Below are 27,123 nucleotides of genomic sequence, written 5' to 3'. Positions count from 1 at the left end.
TGTGATTGGTTGGTTAGATCATTGCATTAATGAGAAATTGAACAGATGTTCCTAATAATCCTTTAGGTGAGTGTATATATACACACACAAATCTCAATTAAAATAAATAATTTGAAATCTCTTAATCATAGTAATAGTTATAATTACATTTTTAAATTTATATTACAATTAATATTAAGTGCATTTCTCAGAAAAACAAGATTTATTAAATAACATTTTCAAGTCAAGAACATACAAATGATCTGCAAAATGCAATGTAGATAACCCACCTTTATTTACTTGTAATATAGAACAGCTCTCTCCTAGTAACTGTCATGCTAGTCCTCCATCATTATAACAAGGGAAGCTTAATATGCCATCGGATACTGAGAGGCTTTAAATGTCAAAGCAGAAGTCCCAGCAAAGCAAACGTATTTACGTGATTGATATTCAGTCAAAGTAAAAGCGAGCCTTGAAATGTACAAACTTGTGGATAAAGAGACTGAACAAACATGTTTTCAGAGATCTTCTACACACTCCTCCCAAAAAGGTGAACACAGACATAAACAGAGGTGCATGTATGTCACTGTGTACCATCGGCATCTCTTAGTAATAGCCCCGGGTCTTTTGATCCAATTCTGATTATTTCCCATAACAGCATTTCAGCGCGATTATATTTATATACTGACGTGCGAAAACTTAATACGAAAACACCGCCAGCCCGCCGTCAGCACTTCCACGACCCGGCTCAAGCGGTTAAAACCTGAAGTGTAGCGACACCCCTGTTGTGTACTGTTCAGATTTTAAAAATGCCATGTTTTTGTTCCTGTTGATGGATGTACTTGGAAAAGGTGTGGTTGACTATTTAATATCATTGCCAATATGACTTTCAATTATGTTTTTTTTTTTATTATTATTTGTATTTTTATCATGCAGCTATTTTAAGTAGTGTTTAATTTTCCCTAAGCAGACATTCTGCTTTGGGATGTAAATGTACCCTGTACAGTTTTTGGCTTCCCTAACTTTCAATATATCTTAAATATAAAATCAAAATTAAAAATAAAAGAGGTGCTAAATAAATCAGTATGTATTTGTTATAAGCAGAACATTTGTAAAACATTTGGGTTACTTTAAAGGTGACATTTTTTATTTACTTTGGAGGGTAGGTTCCAATTAATCCCCCTATGACTTTTGAGTATCAAAGATCGCTGGGTAAATAAATGTGTTGCACTAAAACATGCAGCACCTCTTTGTGTTCTCTGTATGAAAGTCACTAATGACTACGAAAGCCATTACACATGAGAATGATGTCAAACATGGGCCTTAAACATGCATACTTATATTATGAGTTATATTGAATATTATTGAATGACATACGATTTCAAAACAGATGTTTATACAATCCTACAGTTATGGCAGTTGTAGTCTGTTTTTCAACTCTTTAATTTCACCCACCCCTTTTATCGATTAATGCATCACTTGTTTACACAAGTGCGTTCAAATTGTGCAGACTTTCTGCAGTCAGCGTGAAGGAACCTGTTTGCATGATCTAATATTCCAGTAATACACATTGGGAGGAATACTTACATATGCACCAGCATGTTATTGATTTGTTTAAAGGTCTATAAATCACTAGTGCTTATATAAACTGTACTCTACAATGTGTTAATGCAAGAGTTCAGTAATTTTATGCAAGGGAAAAATTACGTAGGCTTTGCTGAAATAAAGCCTAAAATCTTAAAAAAAAAAAGAAAAATCTGTTATCTGTCATGAGAGATAAGGCTACCTATCTACTCTGATTTTATTTAAGGTTAGATCCGGAGAGTATCTAATTCACTATTTTTTGTGTGTGTCATGGACACAAACATGCTGAACAAACTTCCCATGAGCCTCTGAAAGATAAGCATTGTTCCTCACAACTCTGATTACAGTATTTGTTTTACTGACTTTGTTTAACTCAAGAACTTGTGTTTGGGCCTTGAGTCAGAGTGTTTTAGCTTACCCTTTGTGAAAGTGACGAGTTTGTTAAAAGCGTCTTTGACTTTGAAAGTTGCAATACAAATATTATGTCACAATTTATAAGATTGGTAATTGGATCATTTGTGTTTTGATGTCAGCAACTGTAATCCACCTTCTTTTTTTTTTTAAACCTGGTCATGCAGTTATATTTTATTATATAAATGGTAATCCACACCTTCCTCTGAAAAGGGTAAGGTAAAAGAGAGTATCACAATGGTCTACAGGTGGAATCTAAACAGATTCATACTCACAGGCATCTCTCTCCACCACTGTGGGGTGAGAGAGAAGAGGGAGCGGGCCTGGCAATCGGGGACCTGAGGGGAAGCATGACAAATCAGACTGTTATTTTGTTACATTTGTGCTTTCTAATGAGGTTTGCACAGTATTCAAAAAGTGGCTGCATATTCTGGGGCTTTGCGTGTGATGCATGCCCTCAGTAGTTTTCAATAGTTTTGCTTGTGTCATTTTTCTCCTAAAGCACCAGCCACTTGCATACAAATATTGTCCCCAAAATAATGGATTGTAGCTTTCAAAAACACCTTTGCTTTGTTTTCTTTATTATGTGGGAATAACATAGACATGGAATAACATAGACAAGTACAATTATGCTATCTTATTAATGCTATAATCCTCAGCCTTCCTCAAAGGTCTGTCTCAAAGGGGAGGAAACTATGCCCTTGTGTAATGCCACAAAGGTAACATTGACATCTTGGTGAGGTAGAGGCTTTACAGACAAAGGAGGTCCACAACATAGCTCAAACACAAACACACACACACACACACACACACACACACAGACACACACACCGCAACAAGCAGGCAGACTGGAGACATGGAGTAAATGGGAGAAATAACCATCACTCAAGTATTTACAGTAATAATTCAACAGTAATGCAGTCAGTCCACAGTCCCAGTGTCCCTTTGTGCATACCTAAATGTCATTAGCAATTCCAAGTGCAGAACTCAGGCTAGGAATCCTGGGGGCGAATACCTCTCCTGGGGGTCCACCCACACACAGCGAGAGCCAGCCGGCCAGCCTTCATTGTTTGATGGGGGACCAATTCAATTCTGTATGTAGAGATAAAAATAATGAAGATTCAGAATTTAAGCCCAGAAGCTTGTTTTACTGATTTTGAGAGAGTGAAACTGAAAAATGCTATTTAGATTCCTCCCTGCCCCCACCCCGCATCTGCAGTTATTAATTGCTATGGCTGACGACCCCGACTGATATATGAAACCCTGACAGATAGAGACAAGATAAACACATCTTCTGAAATGTTCCCTTTCAGTCCATCTGCCTCTTTCTTGCTTTCAAGTCAGTTCATCCCATTACTGAAACTGTCCTTGTGTATTGTGGCTAATATTTCTCACAAATTAAAGTTACCGAACATTTACTAAACTGTCTGACCGTTCATGTGACTTTTTGTCCAGGTGTATGACTGGCAGTTTTGGTAATCATCCTGTGTTTGCTTTGTTGTTCTTCACATATCATAACCTTTCATAACTTCATGAATTTGACCTCATGTGGGATGAAAATATTAGCTTCCCACCATGTATTTGATTATATTAAACCAGGATTTCAAAGAGTTCTCCCACAAAGTCTGCTTGATTCCTTTCAATATACATACATGCATACATATATACATACATAATTTTGACACATCAATTTTATGTGACTCCATTTGTTCCCTCAAAGTAACAACACAGTCTAAAATGTGAGCATGATTACTCTTACATTATGACCTATTATTGCTTTTATTACAATATGATTTGTTTGACAAGCAAAATTGCATTTGTCATCATCTTTTTGGCACTGTATAATGTATTCTGGGTGGATTTAGCATGTTAAATCATTTCTAAGATAGTCCTATTTCTGTAAGAATCAACAAAAATATGTTGGCTACATAATTCTTGGATGTTTAATATACAATAAGAGGCTGATTTTTACCAGAGTTTTGGCTGCATGGTATACAAACTACATTTACAACACATCTGAATATCACAGCAGCCCACACTGTAAGACTATACATCTGATTTAAACCTGTACCAGCCATTCATGCTTTATTAATTTGTAAATCCCCAAGTGTAAATTGTTCTCAGATTGATGAAATACTTAAATGTACTATTAATATCGCCTTTAACATCTTGATCTTCAAAGATGTTTGCTGAAATGTGAGTTGCTCCTAATTTTCTGAGTTTTTGTAACATTTATAAAGCTGAACATGTATGGAAAAGGGACAGTCAATTATTTATTTTGAGTTTCAGAAAATGACATATGGCTTATCTTTTGTTGTAGAAACTAGAACAAACTTTGAACTGTGGAAAACAGCTTTGAAGGTTGTCCTGCAAAGAGAAATACCATGACGTGATGCGTTCATAACAAATCGTTGCTACAATCAAACACTTGAACATGAAATCTCCAGGAACACTATACTATCTGAAATGAATGCTGCAGTAGCGCACTAATGGGGCAGTAGCACCAGCCCCACAAAGAGATTTATGATGACTCCTACTGAAACAGGATAATAGAATCTATCTACACTGTGTATTAAAATGATTTATACATTTTACATATCTTCCAAAAAAGCACAGGCTCTGGGAAGTATGACAACAATTATCTTTAAGGGTAATAATTCCCTTACCAAAGTTGTAAACATGCACCTCTGTCACAGATCTCTTTATGTGTGTCCTTCGGCATTTCCCTTCAGAAACAGAAGAAAAGCCATGGCTGTAGGTCACAGTCAAAACTCATCTTCTTCATGTAACATTAGAAGCTGCTGTAAATTGATCGTTTGTCCCTTCTGACATAAATCAAAACAGAAATTGGGCCTCTTTTGCCTGCAAAATACTTTTTGCTAAAGATGGATTGCCTTCTCGCCACGCCAGCTAGATTTTAATAAGTACTTTATTGTTCTTGAGAAAAAAATAAACCATTTGTACTTCCATGCCTTGACTGTCTGCATTATAATGAAGGCCATGAATGTCCAACCGGGACTCTGGTGTGCTGCTGGACAAAAGTGCTTGTGTTTGTTCTTCCTTTGCTAGGAGTTCCACAAAAAGAACAAAAAAAAGAAAAGGAAATAAAGAAAAGGAAGCTTGCAGTGTTGAAGAATACAGTCACTTTTCTCAAAGCACATTTCTACTTTCATTGCCTAGCACTGGATGGATATGTACTGGACAGAAGTTTTATGAGAGCTATTCTTCTGAAAAAAGTCTGTCTCGACATTTTTACACCTCTCTGTACAAAAACGGGCAATCAAGCACAAAACAATATGTGGAAATGAAGGTAAGATGCTGATTTTGGTAAAGCAGTAAAAATAGAATTTCTCCTGCTTATTAAGTCAACTTGACACTTGTATTTGCTAATGAACATCACATTTAAATAGAATATATATAAGTCTTATTAATGAGAGATTAATATTGTAAGACACTTTTAATGTATTTTTGATAATGCAGAATTTGCTTTGTGCAGTATGTTTACATAGTTGTATTATATTGAACTCTTTATCTTTTAATATCAGTTTTAAATAAGGCCTACTCAAACAGTTTTTTTTTTTCTGTCAAAACTTGTAATGTGAGCTCTTGTTTTAGGATTTATAATAATCAAAATAGTCAATGGATTAGCTTTTTTTTTAATATATATATATATATATATATATATATATATATATATATATATATACATATTTCTAAAAACCTTAAAGCTGAATATCATTTTGGCTCACAGCTCTGAATCAGTGGAATGAGAAACTTAATTATCAATAACAACACAAAGAAACTACTTTCTGTTCCACAAGCCCTTATTTGATTCCTGTTTACTATTTCTGGACAAACTGCTTAAATCCACACAACACTGTTACAGCCTGACACTGACCACACACACAAAGCATGGTGAAGAAATATAAAAAAAGTATTGTTTCTGCAAAGGAGGGAATCTGCAGGGCAGTATGTGTAAAATTCATATAATACAATCAGGTGATGGTCAATGGTAAATCAGCATTCTTTTGAGAAGCTGCTGGGTTATAAAATACTTAAATATTACGAATAAGCCAATAGAAATTAAAAATGTATTATTTTGTCTTGCTGTTTCTCCAGTTTAATTTTAAAGTAGGCTTGACTTACTCAAGGCTACGAAAAAATGAAAATGATAAAAGTTAAAACATAGTGCTTTTTCAAGTAGTGAAGGAGTGAAGAGAGAAAAACCAAAAGACAGGAGAAAGACTGCAAGGGAAATTAGATTCCTTTTGAATTTGATGCACAGTTTAAGGTAACTTACAGGATTTTATTGAAGGTTAACCCAATCAGTCAACAGTAATAACTGATAACAAACTGTCTCAGGGGACAAAATATATGGGCTTTCTAGCAGAGATTATGCAGACTTGTCACTGAACTCCAGTCAAATGGCAATTTACTGAAAGCCACAAGACCCTGATGAACTGATGGAAGCTAACTTTAGAGATGGTCAGTCAGTCACTTAGGCCTTCTCAGGCACACACCTGTAAAGAGCAAGAGAGCTCTGAATCCAGTACGGTGAGGTCGGGATGCATCGAAACACAAAGGCAGAGACACGTGTTGAATCTTTAAAATAAGATAACAAAATTATTGCAGTAAGAACTTAGCAGTCCACAATATATCAACCTTAACTAGGTTGTTCTAAAGGTCACTTAGGCCTTTTTTAAACCACATTTGTCAACACAATCCTGATTCCTCAAGGTTGTATGAGGGAAAGGTGTTGCTGTAATTGAAATGTTTGATGTCTTGTACCGAACTGTATTGCACTTTGTATTGCATTTATGTTTTGTAAGTCGCCCTGGATAAGGGTGTCTGCCAAGAAATAAATAATAATAATAATAATAATAATAATAATAATAATAATAATAATAATAATAATAATATTAATAATAATACAAATCTTCCTATACATTTTTACTTAATTACTGTTATATGTTAAAAAAGGAACAGGCAATTGAATGTTTTGTGTTTGCAATTTTGTAACTGCAATGAAAAAGGCCAGTTACACATCAACAGAGCAAAATCAGTTCATCACAGTTCATCACAGAGCAAAATCAAAATTGTGATTATTTATGTCTACTCGCACATTTCATTTTGGTCCCACTGGAGGATATGGAGGATAACACAATATGAAGCACATCATAGCATGGTTGACATCTATTTGTTAAGAGACTTGCACCCCACGCTGAGCATGTTATGCCACACTTATCCTATCCAGGGTTGTCGGGCCGAACCTTGAAAGTGCTGAAAGGCTCTTTAAATGCACTGTACAACTGCAGGATCCAAGAGTGCTGTAACTGAATAGGGGTAGCTGGAACACCAGTACAAATAAAATAAGTGAAACATTGTAATTTTATGCTCTTACTCGGACAACCTTTAAGAGAATAAGCATGTGTATCCATTGCTTTAAATTAACACGGTACCTTGGAATTCAGGTTGATTGTACAGTTGTCAGAATCAAGGAGACAATGGCATAAGACAAACTAAATACCAAAGTTCAAACTGTCTCCCTATACATACAGAGAGGATTTTTGTAAAGGTTATTGATGTTTACTCATGTATAGTACCATTTTTTTTCCCTTCCACAACAATTGACTGCAACCTTCACTGTGCTTAGCTTTGTGGAAAGTGGATGGAGTAACTACAATGATGCAGCACAATCTATTACATGAATACACCCTTTATCCTACAATTAGTGTTAGTTATAATCTGTACAATACGACATTTTATAAGACCCGGTTGAAGTGCATGTTGAGTTATGTACCCGTGGTTGACTTTTATTTTTGCTATCACCTAATCATAATCTTAACTTCCTAATTTAGACAGGCAGTCATATTTTAATTATTGTGCACATACTTTTGTAATATTGTGCTTCAAATGATAAAACAAATAGGTTTCTATAACACTAGTTAAGGGAGTGATTTAAAAATAATGACAATGACTGTAAAAATGCAGAAAAGTCCACTGTTATAATACCATTATTTCGGTAACACTTTATAATAAAGTGATGTGATTCCTCATTAATTAATATATGCATATTACAGGATTAAAACATCAATACCTCATGGACATCATCTGAGTTCTGATGATTAGCACATGAACCCTAACCCTAACCCTGTTATACATGTGATTAACATCAGAACTCAGAAGTGCATTATAATCCTGTGGTATTCATATATTAATTCATGAGGAATCATACCACCTTATTATTAAGTGTGACCGAAATGTGCAAATTCTGATAAAAGTAACCTATTCATAATTGCTCTCTGTGAATTGCCCTTCAGTGACAAATTACACATATATTTCCAGTGTTTGTGTATATTTATATTAAGATAAAAAGTTATGCTATTTTTCAAATATCTGTAACTATTATTTTGTATTCAAACCTCTACTATGAAAACATACACAGTATCACCAAATTAAAATACACAAAAAAAGCAAACTGGAGCCTGCTTAATACAAAATAATTCATTATGAACTAAAAAATCTAATACAAACTTTGACAAGGATTCAAACTTTTGTTTTGCTTGACGATCAAAATCTGTTGTGACACAAAGACAGGTGTTGTTGTTTTCGTAAGGAGGCGGACACTGTTCTGTCTCAGAAAAGAGGATCGTTCATGGTGCGGAACTGTGAAACTCAATACCTATACAGGTCCCCCAATGACCAATTAACTCTCATTAGTCTTGAAATAATATCAAATAATTATTTTTAAAAAGTAAAATTATTTGATGAGATTTCATGACTGGTGTGCCTTTAGCTGCTACTACAACTGTAATAGAGAAGGAAAATAATTACACCTCCAAATGTTTGTTTGTAGTTATTGCAATCCTTCTGAAATATTTTAAGGTAATATACAGCTATCTGTTTAGTGCTGATCAATAGAAAACACAGAAAGGTAAGGTTAGGTGGTCGGCAGATATTATTATTATGTATTTACTTATTTATTTTGAATACTGGACTCATATTCATACAACTTTAATGACATGCTACATTTAAAACACCTTTTTAAAAAGATAAATACCCAATCATACAAAACATTAAACAAATCAGGCTGAAATTAGCATTCTGAAAGTGACCCTTCCCATCTTCCCATTGTTTTCCTTTTCTCATTAGAACATTGAAGAAGTTGGTGGTAAAAGTAATCATTGAGGTCCCTCAATAAAGCCTAGACCCTCTGTGCTCGGTGCTCCGTACATCCACATGCAGCCTCTAACCCTGTCAGGATGATCTCTATGGGAACATTAAGTCCTATAGACTGCTAAAGCAATGCCAAGCTCCTGGACTCAGTAACAACATCTTACAAACTTGAATGCGCTAACTGACTCATCACAACCAAGTAAGACCTGACCTTTCCCCTTGCAGGGTTATTTTGGAGGCTCAGTGGTAGATATGCTGGAGGTTTCCCAAAGATTAGGTCACAAGCATTTCCATGTGCCTTAGCTTCCCCAATACAAAAGATTCTACTATACTCCACTATTGAATACAGCAACACAGGACACTGCATAAACCTATTATGTAAAGATGCTGTAATGTTTTATTATAGAATAGCGCAGTAAGGCGATTGACCGTAGCCTGCAATGTCCTACTGTGTTTTGTTGTTGAATACTCACAACTAAATGCAGGAAATGGAATATATTTGTGGGAAATTTGACATAAACAACAATACAATGCCATGCCTTGTGAATTATTTGTGTTACTTTTAATACTCTATTAAGACTACAAGTAAACATAATAAGCACTTCACAGATCATTTTGCTTGTATGTCCTAGTAAGCTGCATTTTATAAAGCAAACACTTAGTAATGGATTCTTAACATAATACAGACTTCACCCCTGATTAGCAGAAAAAAAACAGAACTGTATTATTAAATAATATCAAATAAAATGTAATAACATTATATTATTTGGCCTGTATAGACTTCACACAGAAGACTCTTCCAAGTTTACGGCAGTAAAGTGACTGGAACTGGCTCACATGCTCAACAAGCTCGTTTAAAGCATCCACGTCTAGATACCGAACAAGGAGGTCCTTGACACAAGATGGCTCTGTTACAGATGTGTCCCAAAACAGGATGCTCACAACGTAAAGGCACCAAACCATTAGAGAGGTGCGTGGCAGAAATCCCCTCTCTCCAATTCATCACCCTCTGTGTCCCTTCACACACTACAGCCCAATTACCTCCCTGCACTAACAATGCAGCAGTCTTTAACCACCTGAGCACGGTGCCCACGCCACCACTCGCCCTTTCAGGTCGTTTTCTGACAGGGATCCTGACACAGATTCTTCACAGATTCACCCAGTGCCATTATAGTACAAATCAACAATCCTTAACAGGATTTCACCCAGGACAGTTGCACAGGATATGCACACATCTTTACATTGAAAACTCAACAACAAAATGACAAAACATATGTATCTTGAACTGCCAGCTACTTAAAATACACCACCCAGCCAACTGTTTCTGGCGCAATACAGGCTTAAACAGTGATATCATTGCCTCTCCAAATCGCCTGTGGCATTTTTCCGTTATTCTGCTGCACTTCTGGACACAACCATGATCGTAACTAACTGGTGCTTTAAGTGGATTATTTTTGTAGTCACTATTCACCCAGTGGCACAGTGGCATATAAACTGATTATATGTTCGCCTTCATGACAAAAAGATCAAAAGTGCAGTTATATAGTTATGCGTTCCATTAAAAGAGTAATATAAATAAACCTGCTTTCCCCAGATGTAGACAGATCTAAAATGTGGTCCTCAAATACATTTCTCAATTATGCCAGTATTTAATCAGTCCTGTACATATTTCAAGAAGAAACCATATTATAATGTATAATGGATTAAAAAAAGGGGGGGAAATCAGGGTTTGGGTTGGTATTGGTATATAAATATTCAGCAGCAGTGCTTAGATTTTTTTAAATGATAAGCAAAATACATAAAGATTGTATATGTATTTGTCAAGTAAAGTTACATTTCATAGGAAAGAAAGCAATGGATGAATATATCTTTAGCTGTTGACTCTAACAGATCATGCTTGATTAAAACGTGCTTTCTGAAAAAATGACTTGTTTTTCAAAAACAAAAATCATTTTCAAGAATAGAGAGTGCATTCAAGATTCAATATATTAATTTGCCAGAAATCAATTATCACAGCTGACAGGTCGGATAAGAGAAATCATACTCACAGAAGTGTTAATCTGGACCAAAACAGAGAAAAAGAGACTTCCCCTTACAACAACACAGTCTGAGACTTGTTTCATGAGTTTTGGGGCCCTATTATTAGTTTTCAGTTGATGCAGTTGACAGTTGAAAAGACGGGGCTTCATTTGCACACGATTCATTGAGCACTAATTGAAATGTCAATCCCCAAGGCAGACAAATATGAATATGTCCAGTTCACACAGACACACACAAGCATACACACAATCTGAAATAAACCAACCTAAAGAAACAAAGAGGGATTCCTTATTCTCAAACTTAGATGCAGAACATTATAATTTGCATACTCCTACCCTGGGGAAATTAAAGACACTTTTGTCTTTCAAAATGTGTTCATCAGACACATTATTACAGGGCATACATTTTAGTTGAGAAATCCAAGTGGGCAGTGCAGGACTGAACTACAATGCAGTGGAAGACATTCTTATGTGAAAGATACCTTCTTCAATGAGTCTTCATCCTAAATTAGCTCTGCTTCACTTCACCTTCAAATCATGTTAAACTTCTTTACGCAGTTTTTTTTTTTTTTGTTTGGATGCACCTCAATCACTGTTTCTTTCAGTGTGTTTATGACTTTCATCTTAGTGTGCTTAACTGTAGATTACATTGTTCTTTTTTAAAGACTCATACTAAAGCTATGCATGCTTCTGAATGCAAGGATTTTATATTGTGCATTACCTTACAATCCAAGCAACTGCTTCTGAGCATCATTTGTTGGGTATTAATTACTCCCACAGTGTGTTGGGGGACAAAACGAGCTCTCTCAGTGTATAATGTGTGTTGTAAGTCTGACTACAAAGTGCTTTCATATTGCTTTGGGGTTTATGGAAATGAAAGAGGGCAACTTTGAACCACCTTCATCTTGTTCCCAATGCCTGATGGAAACAAAGCATAAGAAGGTCTTCAAGGAACAATACAAAGATTTTTCTAAAAGGGGGTGGTGGGGGGGGATGTGAGAGGGAGATTTAGACAAAGAAAGGAGAGAGAGTCAAGGTGAAATAAGGGCTGAAAAAAATGGTAAAAAAAACTTAATGAACAGAAAACAGAAAGTTTCAGATTTTCCATTGCAAAACCACCACGCTGCAAATACCATTTCACTTTTATTAAGCTTGGAGGATTCTGATTTAAAACCAACATATTCCACCCACAAGACAAGAGCATTCTCATTGTGTGATTTTGGATATTTCTTCATAGTGACTTCAAGAGCCTTGCAAAAGTATTCAGACCCCTCACCAATTCTCTCATATTACTGAATTACAAATGATACACTGAAATTTTGTTCTGTTTGGTATTTATTTTAAACCACTGAAACTCAAAATCAATTATTGTACGGTGACATTGGTTTTATGTTGGAAAATATTTGTATTCAACCCCTGTGCTTTGGAAGCTCCCAGTTTACACAGCTAAAAGAAATGTATGGGCTCAAATTAGCGCCATAAGTAACAAATTCAAAAAAATATATATTGTAAACAAAACAAAAAAGTTGAGCAAAAAATGATGTTGAGATCAAAAATAAAACAATCAATAGCAAAAGACGCTGACACTGTCTTTGCTTGAGATGCTACAATCTTTGCTTTCACTGCCAGTTTCTTTGCTCTCGTTTCTTTTTTTTTTTTTTCGTTTTACGAGTTTTGGCTCTGTTTTGCCGTGAGGGCGGGATTTACAGGGAGGCATGGATCATGGGTCTCTATTGGTCCAGTAGGTTTGAGTGACGGTTCTTCCTAACTCAATCAGTGAGCAAAACTCAAAACACTATGTGTGGTGCAAACCTAACACTTTGGCAGGGACTTGGCATCTTGTTAAAGTTGAAGGAAGAATGGATGGAGCAAAATACAGGGAAATACTGTAAGAGAACGTGTTTCAGTCCGCTAGAAAAATTAAGCTTGAGAGGAAATTCACCTTACAGTCAAACAATCATCCCAAGCACAAGGCCAAAGCAACACTGGAATCATTCAAAAAACAAAAGGTGAATGTCCTACAGTGGCCCAGTCACAGTCCTGATCTCATTGAGCATATGTGTCACTGTTTGAAAATTGCATCATCCAAACAACCTGAACAACCTGGAGCAAATCTGCCAAGAAGAATGTGTCAAAATCACTTGGACACTGTGTATAGCTGGTACATACCTACCCTAAAATACTTAAAGCTGTTATTGCAGCGAAAGGTGGCTCTACCAAATAATAATGTGTTGGGGTTGAATACTTATGCAAGCAACATATTTCCCTTTTTGGTAACACTTTACAACAATGGGCATTAATTCCTCATGAATTCTGATAGTACAACACAGGTAAAACACAATTGCTTTTAAAAAAAGTATTAATTAATTATGATTAATTTATTAAGGGTATTTCTTTCTCCAGTATGTTCCTCATGAATTCATGCCTACTTGGTTTTCATAACAAATAGTGTTAATCACATGTACAAATCAGGACTGGCTATATGAATAAAAGTGCCCTTTCAAGCAAACAAAATATAGGGATTCATCACAATTTTGAATTTTAAAATTGATTTTTTCTTGCAAATATCACCAAGTTTGTTTTCTTGTAAAGAAAACTGCTTATGTGAATTCATTTTTTATTTTTTTTTACTTTTGATTAAAAAAATATATAACTGGTATATACACTCACCTAAAGGATTATTAGGAACACCATACTAATACTGTGTTTGACCCCCTTTCGCCTTCAGAACTGCCTTAATTCTACGTGGCATTGATTCAACATGGTGCTGAAAGCATTCTTTAAAAATGTTGGCCCATATTGATAGGATAGCATCTTGCAGTTGATGGAGATTTGTGGGATGCACATCCAGGGCACGAAGCTCCCGTTCCACCACATCCCAAAGATGCTCTATTGGGTTGAGATCTGGTGACTGTGGGGGCCAGTTTTGTACAGTGAACTCATTGTCATGTTCAAGAAACCAATTTGAAATGATTCGACCTTTGTGACATGGTGCATTATCCTGCTGGAAGTAGCCATCAGAGGATGGGTACATGGTGGTCATAAAGGGATGGACATGGTCAGAAACAATGCTCAGGTAGGCCGTGGCATTTAAACGATGCCCAATTGGCACTAAGGGGCCTAAAGTGTGCCAAGAAAACATCCCCCACACCATTACACCACCACCACCAGCCTGCACAGTGGTAACAAGGCATGATGGATCCATGTTCTCATTCTGTTTACGCCAAATTCTGACTCTACCATCTGAATGTCTCAACAGAAATCGAGACTCATCAGACCAGGCAACATTTTTCCAGTCTTCAACTGTCCAATTTTGGTGAGCTTGTGCAAATTGTAGCCTCTTTTTCCTATTTGTAGTGGAGATGAGTGGTACCCGGTGGGGTCTTCTGCTGTTGTAGCCCATCCGCCTCAAGGTTGTACGTGTTGTGGCTTCACAAATGCTTTGCTGCATACCTCGGTTGTAACGAGTGGTTATTTCAGTCAAAGTTGCTCTTCTATCAGCTTGAATCAGTCGGCCCATTCTCCTCTGACCTCTAGCATCAACAAGGCATTTTCGCCCACAGGACTGCCGCATACTGGATGTTTTTCCCTTTTCACACCATTCTTTGTAAACCCTAGAAATGGTTGTGCGCGAAAATCCCAGTAACTGAGCAGATTGTGAAATACTCAGACCGGCCCGTCTGGCACCAATAACCATGCCACGCTCAAAATTGCTTAAATCACCTTTCTTTCCCATTTTGACATTCAGTTTGGAGTTCAGGAGATTGTCTTGACCAGGACCACACCCCTAAATGCATTTAAGCAACTGCCATGTGATTGGTTGGTTAGATAATTGCATTAATGAGAAATTGAACAGGTGTTCCTAATAATCCTTTAGGTGAGTGTATACAGTATATAATATATAGTGTGAGCAGGCAATGGGCTCTACGATCTTCATGGTAAAATATCAGTAAAATATACCGTTTAATATATTGTTTAATAATATTGTAATCATAGTGAGTTCCGGATTCATGGGTCAGCCCCGTGTGGAAACAAGGGTGGCTCCGTGATTGTGGGAGCCTGTCATGCGGGGCGAGTGGATATATACGGGTGCCCGGTTCCTGCCAGCAGAAGTAGGAAAGAAGTGATAAAGAGAAGTGATGCTGCATAGAAGTTGTTGCTCTGTATAATAAAGCCTGTTGCGGGACCCCAATTCCTCTATCGTTACAATATTTACATGTATGTATATATGTATGTGTATATATATATATATATATATATATATATGCGCTAACATTTTTAAAATCCTTTTATACCCTTAAAGCATAGCATGAAACACCTGTACGCACATATTTCAACATAAATTACTGCCCATAGACTAAGGACTTTACTATAGTTATTTGATCATGCAGTGTTCTTTAAGAAATAACATGAATAATTCACGACTTTAAAATAATTGGCTGTGATTGTTTTTTAAATAAGCATTATTCTTTACAAGAAAACATAACTTGGCATAATGCTGATTTTTGCAAGAAAAAATATATTTTAAACTTAAAAATTGTGATGAATCCATACATTTTGTTTTCTTTTATTCATATAGTCAGTCCTGATTTTTACATGTAATTAACACCATTTGTTATGAAAACCAATTAGGCATGAATTCATGAGGAACATACTGGAGAAAGAAATACCCTTAATAACCTTGAATCATAATTAATGAATACCTTAATTTATGAAAAGGAATTCAATATGAATAAAAGCCTTTAAATCATTATTGAATTCACATACTTGAATTAAAAAATAATTTCATCTGAGTTCACAAGAATCCCATAATGTATTCATGTGTTTTTCCTGCGTTGTACTGTCAGAGTGTTACCCTTTTGGAGTAATTGAGTTTTTTTTTCAATTATTTCTCAACATAAAACCAATGTACCTAACAATAATTGATTTTGAGTTCCAGTGGTTTTAAATAAAATATCATACAGAATGAAATTACAATGTATCATTTGTAATTCAGTAATATGAGAGAACTGGTCAGGGGTCTGAATACTTTTGCAAGGTACTGTAAATACATGCAAAACGTAACACTGTGAAAAGTTGGCCTTCCCTGCTATGAACTTATTACCAAACACATAAAACAGTATTGTACACTGCTGTCTGGTAGTCTTTCCTACTGAAGAAAACCAATGTGAGTCCAGCCTTCCAGTTAAACTTAGGTGATCAAGGCAATTGATTATTACCTTGACATACATCAGTGAAACTCTGTGGTAGGCTGGGACCTGTACAGTGTAAAAGTGAAAGAAAAAAAAAGTGAATCGCCAAACTTACATGTGTATCTTTGGCTCCCAGAGACCAACAAAGTATATTATTATTATTATTATTATTATTATTATTATTATTATTATTATTATTATTATTATTATTATTATTATTTCTTGGCAGACACCCTTATCCAGGGCAACTTACAACATAAGTGCAAAACAAAGTGCAAAAATACAGTGAAGTAAAGGCATCAAACATTACAAATTCAATTTACATAAAACATAGCAATTCAAAATATAATACATTTTACAACTTCTAATTTACAATTTACACAGTCAAGTACAGTAAGTGAGGTCATACATCCTGGACAGTAAAAGCTAAGTGCTGTCAAGATGTAGGGTCACAGTCAAGGGCTACGGGAAAGGGAGCAAGGAGGAAACAAATTAAAAAGGCAAGAAGCATAGTAACAATCTGTGAAGTGCTATCTAACGGGGATTAAAAGGACTAATATTACAAGTACTGTCTGAAAAGATGTGTCTTGAGTAAGCGCCGGAAGGAGGTCAAGGACTCTGCTGTTTTGACTTCGGTAGGAAGGTCGTTCCACCATTTAGGGGCCAGGGATGATAAGGAGCGGCTCTGGAGGAAGGAGAATTGAGAGGAGGTAGAGTTAGTCTTCTGGCGCTGGAGGAGTGCAGTGGTCTGGAAAGAATGTATGGAGAGACAAGGGTCTGAAGGTAGCTTGGTGCAGTGTGGTCGAGACAGCGGTAGGTGAGGGTCAATGTCTTGAACTAAATGTGTGCCGGTATCAGGAGCCAGTGGAGGGAGCGGAGCAGTGGAGTAGCGTGTGCGAATCGGGGCAGAGAGAATATCAGACGAGCCGCAGAGTTCTGGATGAGCTGAAAGTATAGTTATGAGGCAGGTTTTATATATATATATATGTCTATCTATCTATCTTAATTAGAAGTAAATAGTGAGATAAAAGCATTATGTAATACAAATAAGGACATTGGTTTACTTAAGATTAACATTGTGAGGCAATATTTGATAAAACACTGTTTGGGTGCCAGAGTATCAGGCCTTTATTCTAATTTGAGCACTAAGGCCTTGTAGCAAATTAATGAAGTGGTTTGTTTCGATAGTTATAGTTACTGAACCAGTTTGTAATACTACTAATAATAATAGGAAGATGAAGAATAATTAAATTGAGCTGTAGTCTGATTTTACAATATTGAATGCTTGAATAAGTACCATCATTCATAAAACATGAATACATGTTGCCATTCACAAAAGATGAACGGCTTCCATACTAAGGGCTCATCAATGAAAAAAAAAGCATAACTTTCTTCACATCTTTCTGAGAGAAGAGAAATCCTGTGGGGAATGGTAAGGATGAAATATATGATGCCGTGTACTATGGTTTTGATAGCAATTTAAATTGATGGGCACTTTACAGTTGTTTGAGCCCATGTTGTATTAAGTGAGCTAGTTAAAGGATACATCAATATCACACTTAACAAATATAGTCCTTATGCATGCTCCCACAGCCAGGCAAATGTCAGTCAGTCCATGTTCTCACCCCACATTGTGATACATTTCTTTTGGTCTATGTAATGTTTCTGTTTGTTTTGTGGCTTTTATTGTAGTTCCACTATAGACAGGAAATAACCAATCTGACATACATGACTTCAGGAAGATTAAGGTCCTACTAGCTCTCCACAAGAAGCAGATATTTTATATATCTAATTCACACATCCATTTCAAATGCAGTTTACTATCATGGATGTGCTTGTGGGAGTTTCATGAGGTTGGCCTGGTTTCTTGAAGAGGGTAGAATTGCTCTGCAGGTCAAATGCTGACAACTAGGGAGTTATGGGAAGGAGATGTTACTAAGAGGCTGTGAGCCTGTTACCTAGACACACTAAAGCAGCTGTGATGTTAATGTTGAACAGTGATGGAATATATACCTGAAGATTGAAGTGGTATATGGCTTCATGGTCATTGGCATTGATCTGAACATAAATGGTAAGTCCTAGTCTATGTTACACTGGTGTTGTAATTTAGCCTAGTAAACTGCAATTCATCACTTAAAACTCAGCATTGGGCATGGCTGAAACTCACATGTAAATCCAGCCATTGATCCCTGTTTTCAAGTACTTTGGTACCATCTCTTAGTCACTCTTCAATGTTTTTAGGTCATCTTGCTCAAATTAGTATAGACACAATGGAAAAATAGAATATATTATAGCTAAATTACATGATTTTGAGTTGTTGAGAGAATTGATTTACAAGTTGAATATTTCCAGTATTTTATTTGCCATAAGAAACATGAGACTGGCCTTCAAAATCTATGATCTTTGCTTGGGAAATGTTTGCGGTGGTGATTCTCTAATTATTCAATATATATTTTTTGGGGGGGCAGGGTTTAAAGCAGTGACAACATGCATATCTACAAGATTCACGTACATTTCTGACAAGGAAGATACCGTAGAATAACAAAGTCAACAAAATAAATCAAAGGCAAAGCATTTTTTTGTTTCTCCGGGAAGAAAACATATGGTTATCATGAGAAGATACTCCATTCCTATTAAAAATCCATTATTGTGTTTCCCATTTTTTCATGTGCAATGTAAAGGAAATGTTAAAGAACAGTGACAATTATGAAAGAAAAAGAAATCTGGCAAAAGAGAAGAGAGAGAAATGTATAAAGAACAAAGAGCAGCTGCTTTCATTACATGAACATTGGTATCCAAGCTCTTTTTTTTTTTTTTACTGGTATTTCAGGAATTGGAATTTAGTTTGTAAGAAGAACCCAATTCCAGCTCATGACAATCTTAGCTGTTTTCTGTCTCCTAATGTCTTGTTTCCATCTGTCACCAACCCTCTGTTGCACAATATGAGTTCAGCTTGGTTTTGCCTTCAGTCCTGTATCAAATATAGCCATCTGCTTCTGTATTTGCTAGTGCACAGAGGGTTCTGTGTTTTACCTGTAGTATGAAATGGGTCACACTCAGTACGGTCAGAGCCCTGATAGAAGGTTGTCTCATGGACAGTTGGGATTTTTAAGCACCCTTCAGCATACACATACACACACAAGCCTGTGCCTTGAGCAAACACGTAAATGGCTGCTTCCAGATTAAACGTGCTTTAAAGTATATCAAAACTGATTAATAACCTAAAATGGTTTAGCAGTCTTTAAAGCCACTAATTCTCTTTCCCTGCCCTTGCTGCTAAGATAAATAGCTGCTGTTTCAATTTTATAACAAACAATGAATACCCACTATGTCATAATGGAAATCTTGGAAGCTTGTGTCTTTTTTAACATTTCCAGAGAGACCACAATTCAATAAATACCATATTAGTCAGCCTGGTTCTTAGTGTAATGCCTGTGGAATGTTTTGCTGCGACACATGTCTTGAATGCTACAATGGAATTTTTTGTTTTTATTATTGCTGTATTTATGGGTGGTTTATATTCAACTGGACACTGACTTTTAGAAAAAATAAAAAAATAAAATAAGAATCTGCCATTGGCTGGTCTTCTTTGCATTGCAGTGTTCAGACTGTTCCAGTACTTTTAAGAAATATGATCATGTAAACAGACTAGTCATGGCATCTTTTTTTCCTTGAGCTTGTCCCACCTTTGTGATATGGCATTATTACAATATATAGATAATACAAGCATTAACCATACTACTCATTCAGTAAGTACACAGATGTCCAACATGTCAATATACGTGATGGTAGAGGGAACTGCTGATGGCGTGTGATAGTAAAGTATATAAATGCACACTTGTGTTCAGAATCACATGGTCAATCATAGCTAAATAAAACTAAGAAAGACAGAATCCAGATTGTGAAAATAAACTCCTCCAAACTGTGTTACTGAGGACACATTTCTGGTTAAAGTGATATAACCCTTCAGTACAGACTTAAGCCTCCCGTGTTGGGAAACCCAGTCTTTTGGCGTAGCGGGCTTTACACTTTACTGGAAATGCGTTCTAGACCATTTAAAAAAAGCCTGTACCCGAAAGAGCGAGAGTGTGTGACATCACAGCAGGACATTCACCGATGTAAGCAATTGGCGTAAAATGGCAGATGAAGTGAAAGCGATGTTACTGGTTTGAATGTTTCATGTGAAAATTTTGATTCATTATCATGCACAGCAATGATATAATTGGAATAATAATAATGGATACAATATACTTATACTTTTCATGTATTTCATCATTATTAATGATAATAATACTTAATTTGTTCATACAGACAGTCATATGTTAACGTTGTTTACTTTCTGTTTGTTAATATTAATGTCTTGTTTTTTGTCATTCAGCGACCAGATTAATTTTATCAAAGGTGTACGGATAACTTACATGTTCATTTATTTAAATTTTTCAGCTAATTTTAAATCCCATTCTATCTCAAAATGTCCTGGGATTGTGGGGCCAGGTGGCAACCCTACAGAGAAGCACATCACAGAAAAAGGTGCATTCTTCCAGCTCTGGAATTCTGTACGAAATAGCTAGTCTCTTGTTTCTTTAAATGTAGGGCCTTAATAACGCAGAGATGCAGTAGTTACGTTCCTGGATGCAACCATATATTACATACCTATTTACCAGGGTATCTCTCCCATGGGTGCGTTATTATTATATTTTGTTAACGAGTTTTCGTTAGCGCTAATGCGAGAGGCAGTGAGCTTGTCCTCATTTGACATCATGCATAAATTAGCAACAGCTTCAAGTGAGCTGGACTTTTCACAGAGGTGGCAACTATGTACTTGTTTTTTATACACTTAGCATGAAAACCTACACATAACCTACACAGATAGTTGTTTTGACCTACCAACAGTACTATAAAAGTGAATTCTGAAAAAAGTGAAAAATGATGACACCCCACCTTTAACAGTGGTGTATGGTGTGTAGATAACTGGAAAAAACCTAATTTAAATGCATGAAACTCTGAGGCACTGACAAAAAATGTGAAAGAAGTTCAAGGGGGTGTAGAATTTCTCTATATATTTATATTTACAATAATTTGTTTATATTATAGTTATACATATGTATATACATCTCTCTCTCTCTCTATATATATATATATATATATATATATATATATATATATATATATATATATGTGTGTGTGAAAATGTATAACCATAATATACACAAATAATTGTAAATGTAAATATAATTATATTTGTACAGTTGTTGTTATAATATTTGAACAAAGTACATGTTCAAAACCAACACATGATTTATTTTAATGTTTAATTGATACATTAACACATATTTGTGAATGAATGTATTACACAATTTTTTTAGCACATTAACATAGACTATAATTGATTACCTAGTAGGCTACTGTATGAGTTTGTGAAAGGGAATCTTGTTAATTTCTCAGTTAAAAAATATAAAAAGAGAGATGTAAAGGGCATGCTTTGAAGTAACACATTATTTGATTATAGAAAAAATTTATTTTACAATCCATGTACAGATATATATTTCCCAGCATTTTAAGATTTAAGGTTTTATCAAGTACCCTTCCTGCACCATTCACCTTTAGTAGCTTTAATACTTATAAAGCCAAAAAAAAGCAATAATGGGATCTGCTGTGCTGTCTGCTTTTTAACACATACTACTTCTACCGTTATTAGAGCAACTAATCATAACAATAATAAGAATAACATCATACATTATATTATTAATTATTCTTACTATCTTCTGCTTCATGGCAGTATGAATAGTTTTGAGTGCATCTTATACAGATGGGTTTAGCTTACACTTTCATCGTCTCTGTCCAGAGTAACACCTCATGTAAACTCCTGTTCATTAGCTGAACGATATCCTTTATAGCGCAACATCTCTCAGCGTGTTCCATAATATTTAAATAAACACTCAAATTATTTTATTATTAATGAGGTTGTTTGCATTTGAAAGACACAATTATTTTTAAAAAAAGGAGGCAAAACTGTTGTGACCACAAATGCGCAAGAAATGTCTCTAAGGTTTTTGCCAAAAAAACATTTTGCCTGTGTTTTGTGTCACCCTGGACAAGGGCATCTGCTAATAAATAAATAATAATAATAAGTCATGAATGTTAATCACAGGGGACCTTGCGTTTAACTGAAATAACTCAATGTAGTAGTCATGGCAAGACAAATAATGTATCTGTTCCTTAGCTGCGAAAGTGATGTCAGCATTAGGACTCCAAAGCACATGCAAAAACACAAAAACAAATCATTAAATGTATTGATGGATTATTAACAAAAGCTGCAATATTCTTCATAAGCCAGTCTGAAATGTGCAATTGTAATAGTGTAGCAATCTAGTCATATTGCACTGGAATGAGAGAAAGCAAAGCATGTTGATTATTTGAGCTTTTGTGACAAACAAAGTAACTTGAATAGGAACTATTCATTGATGCTTAATTTTGTCCTTAATGTTAACCATTTGTAAGGCTATGCTGTACCATAGAAAGGCAGACAATATTTTGTTGTTGTTGTTTATTTTTGTTGTAAACAAGGTAATCACCTTCCTTGCAAACCCCCTTCAAATTATTAGCAGTTTTTATTAGTTTGTCACAATCTCCATTTCAATATCATTTAAAAGTTTAAACAAAACTTTATGCATTAAATATTCCAATCACTTACGTGGCACAATAAATGCCTTCAATAAAATGTGCCTTTACGATTCTTTAAAATGAATAAAGACATCAAAATGAGAAGAGAAAAGGGAAGAAAAAATAGAAGAAAAAACAGTTTGATAATTGCCTGTATCTGGGAGCCAGCGTGTCCAGATGCACTTATCTCACAGATTTGCTCACAATGGAGTCTTCAGCAAACAATTACCGCCTTGCTTTAATGTTTTGTATGCCTTGAAGGAGCTGTCAAAATAAATGGACAAGATTGTCTCTGTCATGAAAATAATAAAGCAAACATTAGACAGAATTTAAAGTATGCTGAAGTCACACACACATTATATATATATATATATATATATATATATATATATATAATATGTGAACACAGGCAAACACAAGCATGCACATACACATCAGTGTACCCTGGCAGAGACTGACCCCGGTATACACTGTCAGACTGACAGTGTGCTAATGTTAATAACACAGAAGACATTCACAACAAAAAAGATAAGAGCATGTGAGTCTTCTGAAAGGCGAAGCTCACAAAAGGATAATTGTGCCATCAGTTAAATTGACAGTCGAAATCTGGGCCTTTCAGCCCATATTTCCCCGTGTCTTTTTCGATAAAATGTCAAATTGCTAAGGACACAGTATCAGATGGGTCTGTTAAATTCTATTGACTGGGAAGCAGCATACTATGACTATTGTAAAGGTTTATTTCCTTCACTGGTTTGTACTTGGCTTTTTAAGCCAGTTATTACCCTGCTGGGAGAGGAGAGGGACAGGGGGAAGAAAATGCATTAACTATTCATTCTTAAAATCATTCACTGGGACCACCAGTACTTCTACCCTTCAGGCATTCTTTGAGTTCTTCCAGGAATAAATGGAACCAAAGACAAACTTAAGGCTTTAATGTATTCAATAAGATTCATACTGTATCGTCCCTTGGGCAAATGTGAGGATTCATTAATTTTTTTTTTTCACCCTAGGATAGAAACAAGGGCACAACAAAAAAATGATTTGTTATTTTACTTTTAATTTGTTTTTGTTGAAAATATCTTTCAGATGGATGTAGACAAGTACTTTCCCACCTTGCTGACTGGGTATAACTAATTTCACATTTTGAATACCTTTCATGGAATAATTAAGTAATTTCACTTTAAAAACATTTTGTATGACTAAAGAAAAGAAAACAATTTTTCAGATATATATTTGTTTACATTGCAGCATTCATTGCCTGACACATGAATTACAAATTCCCTAAAACCTTTTTTCTAGCCTTGCCAAAGTTTCCTCAGACGTGGTTATTTTACAATTTGTTAATTTATCTATTATTCTAAACATTTAAATGAGAGAAACCCCAAGGCTAAAATGCCCAGCTTCAACAGCAATATAATGAATTGCAATTTGTTCAAAACGGCAGACGAAATCACTAGTTTTTAGCAAGCATGCATAAAATGATATGAGATAGGGACAATATTGCTACATTGAATTCATTAACTGTTTAGCACCACAGCAATGGGCTTTCAAAGTATCCACAAGACTGCCTTTGTTTAAGAGACGCTGAGAAAGGGAATGTCATACTATCAAAGGTATGACAACAATGTCCAATGTCCAAAGCTATTCAGAAAGGCCTACATTTCTTGTGGTCTTATTTTATGTCAGTGTTGCAAAGAGAAAACTTTACTTATTTGTATTTTATATATATATAATATACACTGGGGGAAAAAAGTATTTGATCCCCTGCTGATTTTGTATGTTTGCCCACTGACAAAGAAATGATCAGTCTATCATTTTAATGTTAGGTGTATTTTAACAGTGAGAGACAGAAAAACAAAACAAAAATCCAGAAAAACGCATTTCAAGAAAGTTATAAATTGATTTGCATGTTAAATAAGTATTTGATCCCCTATCAATCAGCAAGATTTCTGGCTCCCAGGTGCCTTCTATACAGGTAACGAGCTGAGATTAGGAGCACTCTCTTAAAGGGCTACAAGACCATCGCCAAGCAGCTTGGTGAGAAGATGACAACAGTTGGTGCGATTATTCGCAAATGGAAGAAACACAAAATAACTGTCAGTCTCCCTCGGTCTGGGGCTCCATGCAAGATCTCACCTCGTGGAGTTTCAATGATCATGAGAACGGTGAGGAATCAGCCCAGAACTACACGGGAGGATCTTGTTAATGATCTCAAGGCAGCTGGGACCATTGTCACCAAGAAAACAATTGGTAACACACTATGCCGTGAAGGACTGAAATCCTGCAGCACCTGCAAGGTCCCCCTGCTCAAGAAAGCGCATGTACAGGCCCGTCTGAAGTTTGCCAATGAACATCTGAATGATTCAGAGGAGAACTGGGTGAAAGTGCTGTGGTCAGATGAGAACAAAATCAAGCTCTTTGGCATCAACTCAACTTGCCGTGTTTGGAGGAGGAGGAATGACCCCAAGAACACCATCCCCACCGTCAAACATGGAGGTGGAAACATTATGCTTTGGGGGTGTTTTTCTGCTAAGGGGACAGGACAACTGCACTGCATCAAAGGGATGATGGACAGGGCCATGTACCGTCAAATCTTGGGTGAGAACCTCCTTCCCTCAGCCAGGGCATTGAAAATGGGTCGTGGATGGGTATTCCAGCATGACAATGACCCAAAACACACAGCCAAGGCAACAAAGGAGTGGCTCAAGAAGAAGCACATTAAGGTCCTGGAGTGGCCTAGCCAGTCTCCAGACCTTAATCCCATAGAAAATCTGTGGAGGGAGCTGAAGGTTCGAGTTGCCAAACGTCAGCCTCGAAACCTTAATAACTTGGAGAGGATCTGCAAAGAGGAGTGGGACAAAATCCCTCCTGAGATGTGTGCAAACCTGGTGGCCAACTACAAGAAACGTCTGACCTCTGTGATTGCCAACAAGGGTTTTGCCACCAAGTACTAAGTTGAAGGGGTCAAATACTTATTTCCCTCATTAACATGCAAATCAATTTATAACTTTCTTGAAATGCGTTTTTCTGGATTTTTGTTTTGTTTTTCTGTCTCTCACTGTTAAAATACACCTACCATTAACATTATAGACTGATCATTTCTTTGTCAGTGGGCAAACATAAAAAATCAGCAGGGGATCAAATATTTTTTTCCCCCACTGTATATTATATATATATAAATATTCTGGTAACTTTTCCAATAAATAAATACATTTTACCAGAATTTGTATCTAATACAAATCGATAGATTTTCTTACATGTTTCTTAAATGGGGTTATATCTGAGATCTCTTCCAACACTTACCTACTTAGACATTAATGTGACTGCATCACGCACTGTGCAAGTGCTAGCTGAAAAACATGATGTGTAACTGACAATACAAGCAATAAGGGGAGAGTGACTGATTGTCTAGTTTGGTTGCTAGGTGGGAGCCCTTTATCATCACAGTGAAAAAGAAAAGACAGATTAACTTTTGCCAAAAAAAAGAAAAAACTCCAGCAGCTTTTTTCTTCAAAATGTAACTGAGTAATGCAATTGTAAGAGTAAAGATTGGGAATAAGGCATCTGAAGAGATCAAACAGGAGAATCTGTAGTCCACTTTGTTGTAGTGTAGGAAACAGCATTTAATTGTACCACAAACATATTGAAGCACTTATATAGGCTGATGGGAACATAAAGAAAACTAGATTCTACAGTCACCAGTTGCCTTTGCCGAAGAAAAGCATGGAACGAGGTGTTTTTCCAAGGAGATGGTTGTGTAAGATAAATTGATTTCAAGTTGTTATCAAGGCATATGATCCCCAAAATAAAATTAACAAACAAAATAGTAACAAAAACACAATCATGTTTTGCTTGTTTGTTCCTGACATACTGCTTTAACATATCCTGGATGATGATGATATGAGCAAATCCAGTATAGTTGTGTGAGCTTATACTGTTGCCTTCAGATTCCTTCACATCCCTCTTGAATTGAAACTAAATGTTTATCACTCTTGATCACTCTTGTGCCAGAAAAGTCAATTTGCATCAGCAGGTGGTGACTGGTTTAATGGCTTAAATGTAACCTGGTGTATTTTGGA

General features: G+C 35.9%; 1 protein-coding gene across 1 annotated transcript in view; it reads left to right on the top strand.

The window, feature by feature from the left end:
- The first annotated feature begins 4,900 nt into the window (after positions 1–4,900).
- Positions 4,901–27,123, top strand: part of LOC136771584 (cadherin-7) — a 58,424-nt gene continuing 36,201 nt past the window's right edge. Inside the window, exon 1 of the mRNA XM_066723987.1 lies at positions 4,901–5,284. The gene's annotated coding sequence lies outside the window, so the exon portion shown is untranslated. The remainder of the gene's footprint in view (positions 5,285–27,123) is intronic.

Source organism: Amia ocellicauda, chromosome 2 (assembly GCF_036373705.1).
Source record: "Amia ocellicauda isolate fAmiCal2 chromosome 2, fAmiCal2.hap1, whole genome shotgun sequence".
NCBI lineage: Eukaryota > Metazoa > Chordata > Actinopteri > Amiiformes > Amiidae > Amia > Amia ocellicauda.
The sequence above is the reverse complement of the archived record's forward strand: the minus strand, read 5'-3'. Positions and strand labels throughout refer to the sequence as shown.